General features: G+C 42.3%; 1 long non-coding RNA gene across 1 annotated transcript; it reads left to right on the top strand.

The window, feature by feature from the left end:
- The first annotated feature begins 508 nt into the window (after nt 1-508).
- On the top strand, nt 509-8,857 carry LOC117831417. Its single transcript, XR_004634995.1, has 4 exons — nt 509-630; nt 7,512-7,611; nt 8,234-8,339; nt 8,535-8,857. It is a non-coding gene; the product is annotated as an uncharacterized LOC117831417 (long non-coding RNA).
- The last annotated feature ends 2,322 nt before the right edge of the window (nt 8,858-11,179 follow it).

Here is an 11,179-nt window from a genome sequence, read left to right as displayed (position 1 = left end):
AGCAAAGAACCCTGCCTTTCCACATGTGTACCTTAAATGCCAAAGCCTGAGGGAGGGAGAGCACATATTCCCTCTCTTTCATGTGGCAGGGAGAGCAACAGCAAAACGCCCTGCCCTTCCACGTCCATATGTAAAATGCCAAAGCCTGAGACAGGATAGTACACCTCCCCTCTCTTTTATGTGCATATATGAAAAGCAAAGGCAGGGAGAGCAGTAGCAAAGACTCCTGGGGTAGAGAGCAGAGCGAGCAGCAGTGACGATACATATGACACTGGTAAAATCAGAGACAGCAGAAAGGAGGATCTGAAGCAGAATAAATGGAACAGACATTTTGATATTTGCTGATGTTCTGTAGGCCAGTTGTAATTTCTTCTCTTGTATTATCATATTTTGCCCGTGTGTTCTTGCAGTCCTTGTGTGTGAAGTGTTTCCTGTTTTATTTTGAGTTCTCCCTGTGTTTTATGCCTTGTTTTACTTCCTGTCTTTGTGTGTTTCACTCCACTTTGATTGGACCTGATTAGTTTCACCTGTGTGCTGTGTTCACACCTGTTCTCACCTGTTGCTCGTTACCCAGTGAGTGTTCAGTCTCTCTGGTGTTTTGTTAGATTTTCTTCGATGGACTTTGTGAAAGTAAGTTTTTATCCTTTTATTTATTAGACACCATGTTTGTTGACCAACCAGAGCTTTTTAAATGTCTGTAAACATACTAATCCTCGCTGTATTAGCGTGTACGTGAGTTCCCAAAGACGTGAGGCTAGCTTTTCTAATTGGTGCTTTTCAGATATGACAGCCATAACCAGATACCTCAAAAAATCAACAACACACTTTGACTTTAATCTACATGAACAGTTCTGCTGATAATCTAAACATGAATACTCTGTATTTCCTGCTTAATTCAACACCCTTTACTGCCGTTGTAGCCTGTAGGGGATTGTTTTTCCAGTGTGCTCTGGCTGCCTCTGCTGTGTTTGTTCAGACAGCTGCTTCTGCAGAGAGTCTGAGTCTGTGGTTTTGAAACAAGACTGAAATAAAGGCGTTTAAATCCTGTGCTTTGCCAGGTGTTAGTAAGTTTGGGAAATCAAAAGTGCAGACGCAATCTGCATAATTAAAAACAATATCACTGACAGATTCTGCTTTGAAGATTGCACCTTGATAAGCTGCTTTAAAATCCCTAAAGTGAAATGTACAGATAACATCATAAAAATGAATCCAAAGAGTTTTTCCTTAACTTTTTAAAGTTAAGATTCGATTAACACGCCTGTACGTCTCATTTCTGACTTTAAATTCTTGCATTTGGACGGATTACACCGTAAGAGAGGCATCTCTGACAGATCAGTAAACACGCTCTCCCTTCACGTAGATCTACACGTCTCACTCTGCATGTTTCTGAGGACGGGGTCTGCAGAGTCAGCACTGCAGATAAGTGAAAATGATACAATCACACATCAGTATGCGGGCGCCTGAAAATCCAATGATGTCTTCTGCCGGATCTGCTGTCTTTTAAAATGTATGAATCTCATATTTTAAGGGATGCGTTACAGAAATCATCTGCAGACATTATCATTTAAAGCATCTGAGATGGAACAGATCGAGGATTGGTTGGTGGTTTGTGGCCTGACCCGCTCGCTGAAAATGATGCTTTCCATCCTTAATGCTGTGCGCTCCTGCAGTCATGGAGACTTGTAAATGAAATGAGCAGCACCTCATGCAGAAACCCCGTCTGTGATGCAGAACATATCGTGCTTGTTATCTGGATTCTGTGGATTTAAAGAAGTCTGGGAACTCTTTCTGTTTTATTTAAAGCTTTTGTTTGTTACAAAATAAGTAAATCTAAAGGTCCCATATAATCAAAAATACATTGACCTTGTCTACACATATATACTTTAGTCATCTAGACAAGCAACTCTGAGAATATGGAATCAAAAAAAGCGTCTGCATTGTGTCTGAAGCAGACCGAGTGTCTGTAGCTTTGGTCTAGTTTGGTTCTGGTTCTGTTTGCTTGAGTTTGGTTCTGGTTCTGTTTGCTTGAGTTTGGTTCTGGTTCTGGTTCGGTTCGGTTCTGGTTCTGGTTCTGTTTGCTTGAGTTTGGTTCTGGTTCGGTTCTGGTTCGGTTCTGGTTCGGTTCGGTTCTGGTTCTGGTTCTGTTTGCTTGACTTGGTTCTGGTTCTTTTTGTTTAAGTTGGTTCTGGTTCGGTTCGGTTCTGGTTCTGTTTGCTTGAGTTCGGTTCTGGTTCGGTTCTGGTTCGGTTCTGGTTCGGTTTTCTTGAGTTCGGTTCGGTTCTGGTTCGGTTCTGGTTCGGTTCTGGTTCGGTTCGGTTCTGGTTCGGTTCTGGTTCAGTTTACTTGAGTTCGGTTCTGGTTCTGTTCTGGTTCTGTTCTGATTTCTTGAGTTCGGTTCTGGTTTGGTTTGGTTCTGGTTCTGTTTGCTTGAGTTAGGTTCTGGTTCTGTTTGCACAAGTTTAGTTCTGGTTCTAACCCTAACCCTAATCAGAACCCTAAACCTAACCCTAACCCTAACCCTAACCCTAATCCTAACCTTAACCCTAACCCTAACCCTAACCCTAACCCTAATCCCAACCCTAACCCTAACCCTAACCCTAACCCTAATCCCAACCCTAACCCTAACCCTAACCCTAACCCTAATCCTAACCCTAACCCTAACCCTAACCTTAACCCTAACCCTAACCCTAACCCTAACCCTAACCTTAACCTTAACCTTAACCTTAACCCTAACCCTAACCCTAACCCTAAGCCTAACCCTAACCCTAATCCTAATCCTAACCCTAACCCTAACCCTAACCCTAATCCCAACCCTAACCCTAACCCTAACCCTAATCCTAACCCTAACCCTAATCCTAATCAGAACCCTAAACCTAATCCTAACCCTAATCCTAACCCTAATCAGAACCCTAAACCTAACCCTAACCCTAACCCTAATCAGAACCCTAAACCTAACCCTAACCCCAACCCAACCCTAACCCCAACCCAAACCCTAATCACAACCCTAATCCCAACCCTAACCCTAACCCTAATCAGAACCCTAAACCTAACCCTAACTCTAATCCTAATCCTAAACCTAACCCTAACCCTAACCCTAACCCTAATCCTAATCCTAAACCTAACCCTAACCCTAACCCTAATCCTAACCCTAATCCCAACCCTAACCTGAACTCAATCCTAACCCTAATCACAACCCCAACCCTAATCCTAACCCTAACCCTTATCAGAACCCTAACCCTAATCACAACCCTAATCCAACCCTAATCCTAACCCTAACCCTAATCAGGACCCTAATCCCAACCCAACCCTAACCCCAACCCTAATCCTAACCCTAACCCTAATCACAACCCTAACCCCAATCATAACCCTGACCTTAACCCTAATCATAACAATACCCAAATGCAGAGCAGCTTTTATATGCATCTTCTCACCTGCTTCTTTCCCTGCAATCATGCAGACACTACTTCTGTTGTGAATGTTTACCTTTTCATAATACATGTTGAATCGGCTGGATTTGGGTCCTTCCTCTCCAGCTGCGTGTATTTCCTGGCCCTGGCATCAAGGACCTTTTATTTCTCTGTGTTTAGGATATGTTTCTTCACAGATATTTGTTGAATATAATAACCTTTTAGCTTCATGGTGCCTCTCAAAACATCTGCATTTGGGACCTCAGCCCTCTGTTCCTTGAGATTACCTGGTTGGGACATACTGGACCTTTTCTGTGACCTTTAACCCCCTTTATTCCATCCTCTTCATATTTGTATGTTCTCACATCTATCTATCTTAAGTCAAGACCCTGTTGTCTGCATTTGGGTCCTCCCTGCTCTGTTGGTCACTTTTCAGCCCTTTGCTCATGTCCCTTTTTATACACCATGTTGTGATTACTTTCATTCTTTCATTGCTCTTACCTCCTCCTGTGTCTCTTAGGTTAAAACTTGAACATAACCTGTCCTCTCACTTGTATTCCTAAACCCCTGAGCTGCTCCTGTTTAGTGCTGCTGTCTGCATTAGGGTCCTTAACCCACCTTGAGGTTATTATATTGCGACATCCTGATCCTTTTATTGCTTTTCAACTCCTCAAATCTTCCTTCATGTAGACCTCCCTTCATGTTTTCAGCGGTTCCCTGTGTTTGTCAATACAAAAATGCGTGTTCTTAAAATGCTCATTTTCCTCTCTGGCTCAATGTGACCTCTGCTCCTTTGCCTTGTAGTGCGGGAGAGGGAAGCATGGAGCAGGCTGTCGCTGAGCCCGGCTCACTGCGGAGGCTTATCCTCCTCTCACATGTACCCGTGAAGGAAACACACAACAGCAGCGTGAGAACCAGGAGCGATGGGAGTAAAGAAGAGAGATAAAAGAGATGAGATTGAGGGTGAGATGGAAGATGGGGGAGGGATTAGACGGAGGGGGAATGAGCGGGGATGAGGACGGATGACACAGCGAGGGAGGGAGGAGGGAGGAGGGAGGAGGGAGGCTGATCCCTCACAGAAATAATGATATCTCCTCTCCTTCAGAAGCTGTTGTCTAATCATTTTATTCTTTGGTTATCACAGATAGAGGAGACAGTGTTCTGCCTGCTGGCACGAAGCCACACAGAGAACACACAGAGCCGACTGTTTCAGCACAAAGGAGCCGAAATCAGAGAGTTTATTCATGTGGACGATGATCCTGCTGCGAGTCTGTGGACGGTAAACACTGCAGCGTGAGGATATCACTGTATGCAGACGATGTGCTGCTCACTTTATATTGGAGTCAGTCAGTCCTCCCTCGCACGTCTCCAGTTGGTGCAAAATGCAGCTGCTCGCCTCTTAACTGGAGTACGTAAGAGGGAGCACATTACTCTGATCCTGGCCTCCCTCCTCTGGCTACCTGTGCACTTCAGAGTCCACTTTAAGATTCTGTTATTTGTTTTTAAATCTTTAAATGGTCTGGCCCCGCCTTACCTCTCTGAGCTCCTTCCCCCCTACGCTCCTGCTCGGTGCCTCAGGTCAGCTGACCTGCTGGTCCTGGAGGGACCGAGGTCCAAACAGAACCTCAGAGGGGAGAGAGCTTTTTCTGTTGCTGCTCCAAAATTATGGAATGAGCTTCCCCTCCACATTAGACTCCTCACTGTCCAGTTTTAAAACTCATCTTAAAGGTGACATATCACGCTTTTTTCATCAACATATATCGGTCTAAGAGGTCCCCAAAACATGTCTTTAAAGTTTATGCTCAAAAAAACACTTTGAAATCAGATTTTGGTCTGCCTGAAAAACCCTCTTCTTCAGTCCTCCTCAGAACAGTCTGTTTTCCCTCTGACCACGCCCCCTCAGGAAGTGGGTGTGGCCTCGGCTCTCCAGCACGTTGATCTAATGTTTACATGTTGGCTGAATATACACGGCTGCTCACAGACCCGCGTTACTTCAACCCTCTGAATCTGATCCAGAATCTGATCCTGACGGAGAGGCGCCTGCAGCAGGACCTTTCTGAACCATTGGTCACAGATTTAGTGTTTCTTGTTGTTTTATTTGTCAGCATGTCGACGTGTGTCTTGGTACACAGCTACCAACATGTAGCTATGTGGCTATGCTAACTAGCGCTAGCACTTTTCCATGAAAACTAAAAATCCTCCACTAGATCTTCAAATCTGCAGACGTGGGGAGTCAAAGCGACCTTTGTGTTTATTAAGACAGCCTACAACTAGCATGCCTCCCTCCTAAGCTCCTTGTTAGCACACATGTGTGCAGGGAATGAAAAACGGAGGAGGGGTTGAGTTGTATTTTATACAGTCTATGGCAGGGGTGTCAAACTCATTTCAGTTCAGGGGCCACACACAGCCCAAGTTGATCTGAAGTGGGCTGGACCAGTAAAATCATAACATAATAACCTATAAATAACGACAACTTTACATTTTTCCCTTTGTTCTAGTGCAAAATAGTACAAGTATGTGCTGAAAATGTAATCAACTATCTTTCTACAAAAACAGTTCTCCATGATGAGTCTCATAGTGGGGCAGAACATTTTACTCTTTAAGCACTGAAACCTGCTGCAAACACACCAAACAAGTTCTCAATTCACCTGACACAGAGTGTCATTTTTACTGCAAAAGAACAGAGAGATTATAATAATGAAGAAGGTAAAGTTGGCTATCCTGGACCCCTCAGCTCCGAAAGGAACTGTTTGCTTGCTGGACAGTGTTGTATGCAGGGGTGTTGTGCTAGTGTTAGTAGTTAGTGGATCATCTTATAGTGCTCTAAAAAGACTTAATGAATCTCAACCGGATTATGCAAACAGCAAGTCATCTATTTTCTCACTTTGAGAAAAAAGTCCCAGAAAAAAGTAAAAATAGTAGATACTTTTATTGAAAATTTGCAGTTAATGTCTAATTTGTAATTTTTTCACTTTGCAAAGTCGTTCCGTGGGCCGGATTGCAACCTCTGGCGGGCTGGTTTTGGCCCGCGGGCCGCATGTTTGACACCCCTGGTCTATGGGCTGAACAAGCTCCGAGCTCTGACTTCCTGTTACAGACCGGATATTGTTGTTACGTAACAAAAACACTGAAAACTGAAACGGCTGGTTTCAGCACACATTTACAGAAAGGTGGAGAAATCAGAACAGGGGCAGAATGGATTTTTTTACTTTTCAGGGGGTTTGTAGACAGGGACACAGATTTCAGGTGGAGAACCATTAAAAAGAACATTTTGCATGATATGTCACCTTTAAAACCCATTTTTATTCCTTGGCTTTCAACCCTGCATGAGACTCTGCTCCTGTTTGAGTGTTGTATGGTTTGTTTTTATTTATTATCCTGTGTTTAAATTGTTGTTATGCCTGCGTTGTTTGTCTATTTATGTACAGCACTTTGTTCCGGCTGTGGTCGTTTTAAAGTGCTTTATAAATAAAGTTGAGTTGAGTTCATGCGGGGCAGTTCGGAGCTGCAAACAGTTCACACTGGAATCAGATACAGGTCACGTTATAGATGGTGATGAGAACAGGCAAACAAAACATCGGATCTGAGCATTAAGCCTTGCATTGTGAACGTAGCCTTAGACACTCAGAAGTACCTCACACAGCCCTGCTTTGATTATACAAACTATCCCTTTAATGGTGACATTTCTGTTGGGTTAAAGGTACACAAGGGAGGAGACAGGAGCAGAGTAATGTGTAAGAAATGCTCCTGACTCTCTCTAAATCACTATTCAGTCTGTGTTTGTCATCTCTGCATGTCCTCCTGCAGGTTTGTTGATTTATCTGACTTCTTCCTGTATTCTGTGACTCAGTTTTTTACACCACTAGTGTTAAAACTTCACTGCTCCTTATTAAACTCAGACGTGTGGCCTGTTTTTACCTCTGTGGCAGTGACACCGTGTGTGCACCGCCACCTCCTCCTCCGTATCTCCAGCAGCCTGGACAGGACGGGCTCTGAATGCAAACACGGCGGGCGGCGTGGATGTTCTGTTTGTGCTGAAGTCCTGTTGTGCTCTTAAAGTCCCTCGTTTCCTCGTGTTTACGCTTTGTTTTCTCCTCCTGTCAGCACGTCTGAATGAGTCTGCAGCTCCGAGAGCTCCCAGTTACAAGTGAAGAATCATGCAGAAGAGGGGCGAGACAGCTGTTGTAGCAGAGCGACTAATGAGGTGTGTGTGTGTGTTCCTTCTTACTCCAAGCCAACCAATAAAACAGACAGGGATCTATCTGGGTCCCTGTCTGTCTGTCTGTCTGTCTGAAGAGCTTTTTTAAAATGTGATATCACTGAATTATTGATAAGCTTTTGTCATGCATTATAGACAGGCTGAGAGAGAGAGAGAGACGCTGAGAGTACAGTCTGATGCCTGTTTTACTAATATACTGTTATTTCTTTATATAAAGCTGCTGCTGCTGCTGCTGCTGCTGCTGCTGCTGCTGCTGCTGCTGCTGACACAGATAAAAACAAAGTGCAGACAAACAACAGAAACCAGCCAGAGACATTTAAAGTGATGACCGACAAGAACTCTGCAGCTGAACCATGTTTAGCTTGTTTTGACTTCACTGTTCAGGTTCTTCTGAAGCCCCATCAGCTCTTTAAAACCTGCAGGAGAGTTAACAACAGACGTGCACGGTTGTAAAGAGGATGCAAATGTTAGCTACATGTCTCTTCCACAAGTTTGTCACCTCTGAGTTCACAACATCCTCTGAACTCTTTCACATCAGGCCTCCCACTCCCTCCTCCTCCTCCTCCCTCTCCTTCTCCTCCATGATGAAGTCTCCTGCTGCTTCCAGATACCTGAGGCTGACCAGAGCCCGGTTTGATGACCAGGGTTTCAGTGATGGACACCAACCACCTGCAGTCTGTTTCATCCGTAGAACTCCTGTCTATCCGTCTCCGGTGAGTTTCAGTCATTCAATAAGTTATCACTGAACCGAGCAAGAACAGACTCTGCTGATCTTGTTGCTATACCTGGGTTTAGAGGATTCATAAGAAACTATCATATGATGCAGATTTGTTAAAAGTCTGTCTGCAAACAACTTTTAGAAAGCTTGATTTAAAACATTTCTGGCTGTGCAATTTGTGTTATCACAGCCTCTGGAAACACTAGCAAACTCTGGAAACAGAAGTTAGCAGTTAACAACTTCCAGCTAGGACCTTCAAATTCACGGCTCCAGACATGTCTGCAAAATAAACCCCATCATTTCTTGGTTCAGTAATCCTCCAGAGGAGCGCCCGTTCATCTGTTTGTGTTGAGTCTCAGCTTCACTGTTAACAGTAAATCACACAGAGGTTCACTCTGGCTTCCTTCTGCAGTATCTACTTACTTACTATTTGCATATCTTGAATTTGCTGGAATAACGTCATACTTTATCAAAATGCAAGTTTCATCAGATCCAGTGAGTCAGGAAATCAAAGTGTAAATGTTTGATCTGGAACAGATTGTTACCTCTGACAGAAGCTGGAGTATCAATACGATGGATTGCGTCCCGCCTGCTTTTGCTCTCCATACTGACTGTTTTTACTGCTGATACCTGATTGGCCGATATTCAATATTCAAGAAAGCTTTATTGCCATGTGAGTTCACACACACAAGGAATTAGACGTGGTGACTGGAACACTGGTACTTAACAACAAGACAGTAAGGACAATAAATATAGAAACCTAACATCTAATGTAAAAATTCAAATTGAAAATATTAATTGTATAAAGAAAGGTTTAGAAGTACTTAAAGGCATGATTATGTTATGGATTAAATTACAATATTGCACATGGTTATTGAGGTAATATTACTCAGACTTCAAACGTGCTACAAAATGAAACTTTAACTTTTTCCATTCTGAAAAAAATCACAATAAATCTTGGCTATGTTCAACACTTTTTAGTGTCCCCTGGAAACACTTCTATTAGTGTCTGTGCTACTTTCATGTTGTTTTTATTTAATTATTAATTTGGCTATATTTTTTGTGCAGTTTCTATTATAACTCAAGGTTAGAATTGTTGCAAATTTCTCATATTTGTTATTTATTCGTTTTGATTATAATATTTTTTATATTTTATATAATGTAAGCTCTTTTTAAATGTTTTTTTTTAATGCTCTGTTAAATTATTTTTATTATTTGGCTATATTTTTTGTGCATTTTCAAATATGAATCAAGGTTGAATCATTTCAAATTTGTCATTAGATATTATTTATTTTGATTATTATTATTTTTTAATTTGAGCTTATTTTAAAGCTGCTGTGAGGAACTTTTGTTTGTATCGGTTCTGGCGCCCCCTTGTGGACTAAGTGATACCTCTTATCTCTTGTCCTTTACATGCAAAAGTAGTGTTTTCAACAAAAGCCTCATCCTGTTTTCTTTTAACAGTCAACTTTATCAGGCAATGTGATTATTTTCCATGAAAACAGTCAATTAAAGGCTGTTTTTGAAGCAAGATGTCCATCATCTGGTCTGACACCGACCCCCTCAGGGCGGTTTCAGGCATTAAAAATGACAACAGAGAAGGTATCAGTGTTGCTGCTGATGGTCTTGTTTGCTATTGAAGGTTATAAAGAGGCATCAGTATCATTTTCAGTCTGTTTCTCAGCCAGTTCAGAACTCCTCACAGGGCCTTTAAATACTGTTTTAAATAATAATGATAATTTTAAATACTGTTTCAAATAATACTAAATACTGTATTATTATTATTTTTAAAGACTTCATTTAATTTAATTTTGGTGTTAGTTTTAGTTTCCTCTCCCGACTTGTACCGCTACAAGCGTGACGCCGTCAGGACGGACGTGACGTCATGTGCTGCCACCTGCTGGTGAAAACAAAATCACCACAGATTAAAAACCTGGGAGATATATTTTTATATTCAAGCAAATACTTTACATATTAATGAATGAATAGACAAACACAAAGAATTGTGATATGTATCTTTATTTAACTTTAATTTGAAAATAGCAAGTTTAAAATAATAAGTTCTATCTCGTAATAATTCCTCTATTAATCCTCTTTTTTAATATTCCACCATGTTCTCTTTAACGATGGTCCCTCCTGCTAATATGATAATGAAGAGAGCTCAGAGATGAAGTCTGGTTTATCTGTGGTCAGTGTTTATCAGCAGAGTGTTCAGAGTGTTCAGAGTGTGCAGAGTGTTCAGAGTGTTCAGAGTGTTCAGAGTGTTCAGAGTGTGCAGAGTGTTCAGAGTGTTCAGAGTGTTCAGAGTGTGCAGAGTGTTCAGAGTGTTCAGAGTGTTCAGAGTGTGCAGAGTGTGCAGAGTGTTCAGAGAGTTCAGAGTGTGCAGTGTTCAGAGTGTTCAGAGTGTTCAGAGTGTGCAGAGTGTGCAGAGTGTTCAGAGTGTTCAGAGTGTTCAGAGTGTGCAGAGTGTTCAGAGTGTTCAGAGTGTTCAGAGTGTGCAGAGTGTTCAGAGTGTTCAGAGTGTTCAGAGTGTTCAGAGTGTTCAGAGTGTGCAGAGTGTGCAGAGTGTTCAGAGTGTTCAGAGTGTGCAGAGTATTCAGAGTATTCAGAGTGTTCAGAGTGTTCAGAGTGTTCAGTGTTCAGAGTGTTCAGAGTGTTCAGAGTGTTCAGAGTGTTCAGAGTGTGCAGAGTATTCAGAGTGTTCAGAGTATTCAGAGTGTTCAGAGTGTTCAGAGTGTTCAGTGTTCAGAGTGTTCAGAGTGTTCAGAGTGTTCAGAGTGTTCAGAGTGTTCAGAGTGGTCAGAGTGGTCAGAGTGTTCAGAGTGGTTCAGAGTG

This window comes from Notolabrus celidotus, chromosome 19, assembly GCF_009762535.1.
Source record: "Notolabrus celidotus isolate fNotCel1 chromosome 19, fNotCel1.pri, whole genome shotgun sequence".
NCBI lineage: Eukaryota > Metazoa > Chordata > Actinopteri > Labriformes > Labridae > Notolabrus > Notolabrus celidotus.
The sequence above is the reverse complement of the archived record's forward strand: the minus strand, read 5'-3'. Positions and strand labels throughout refer to the sequence as shown.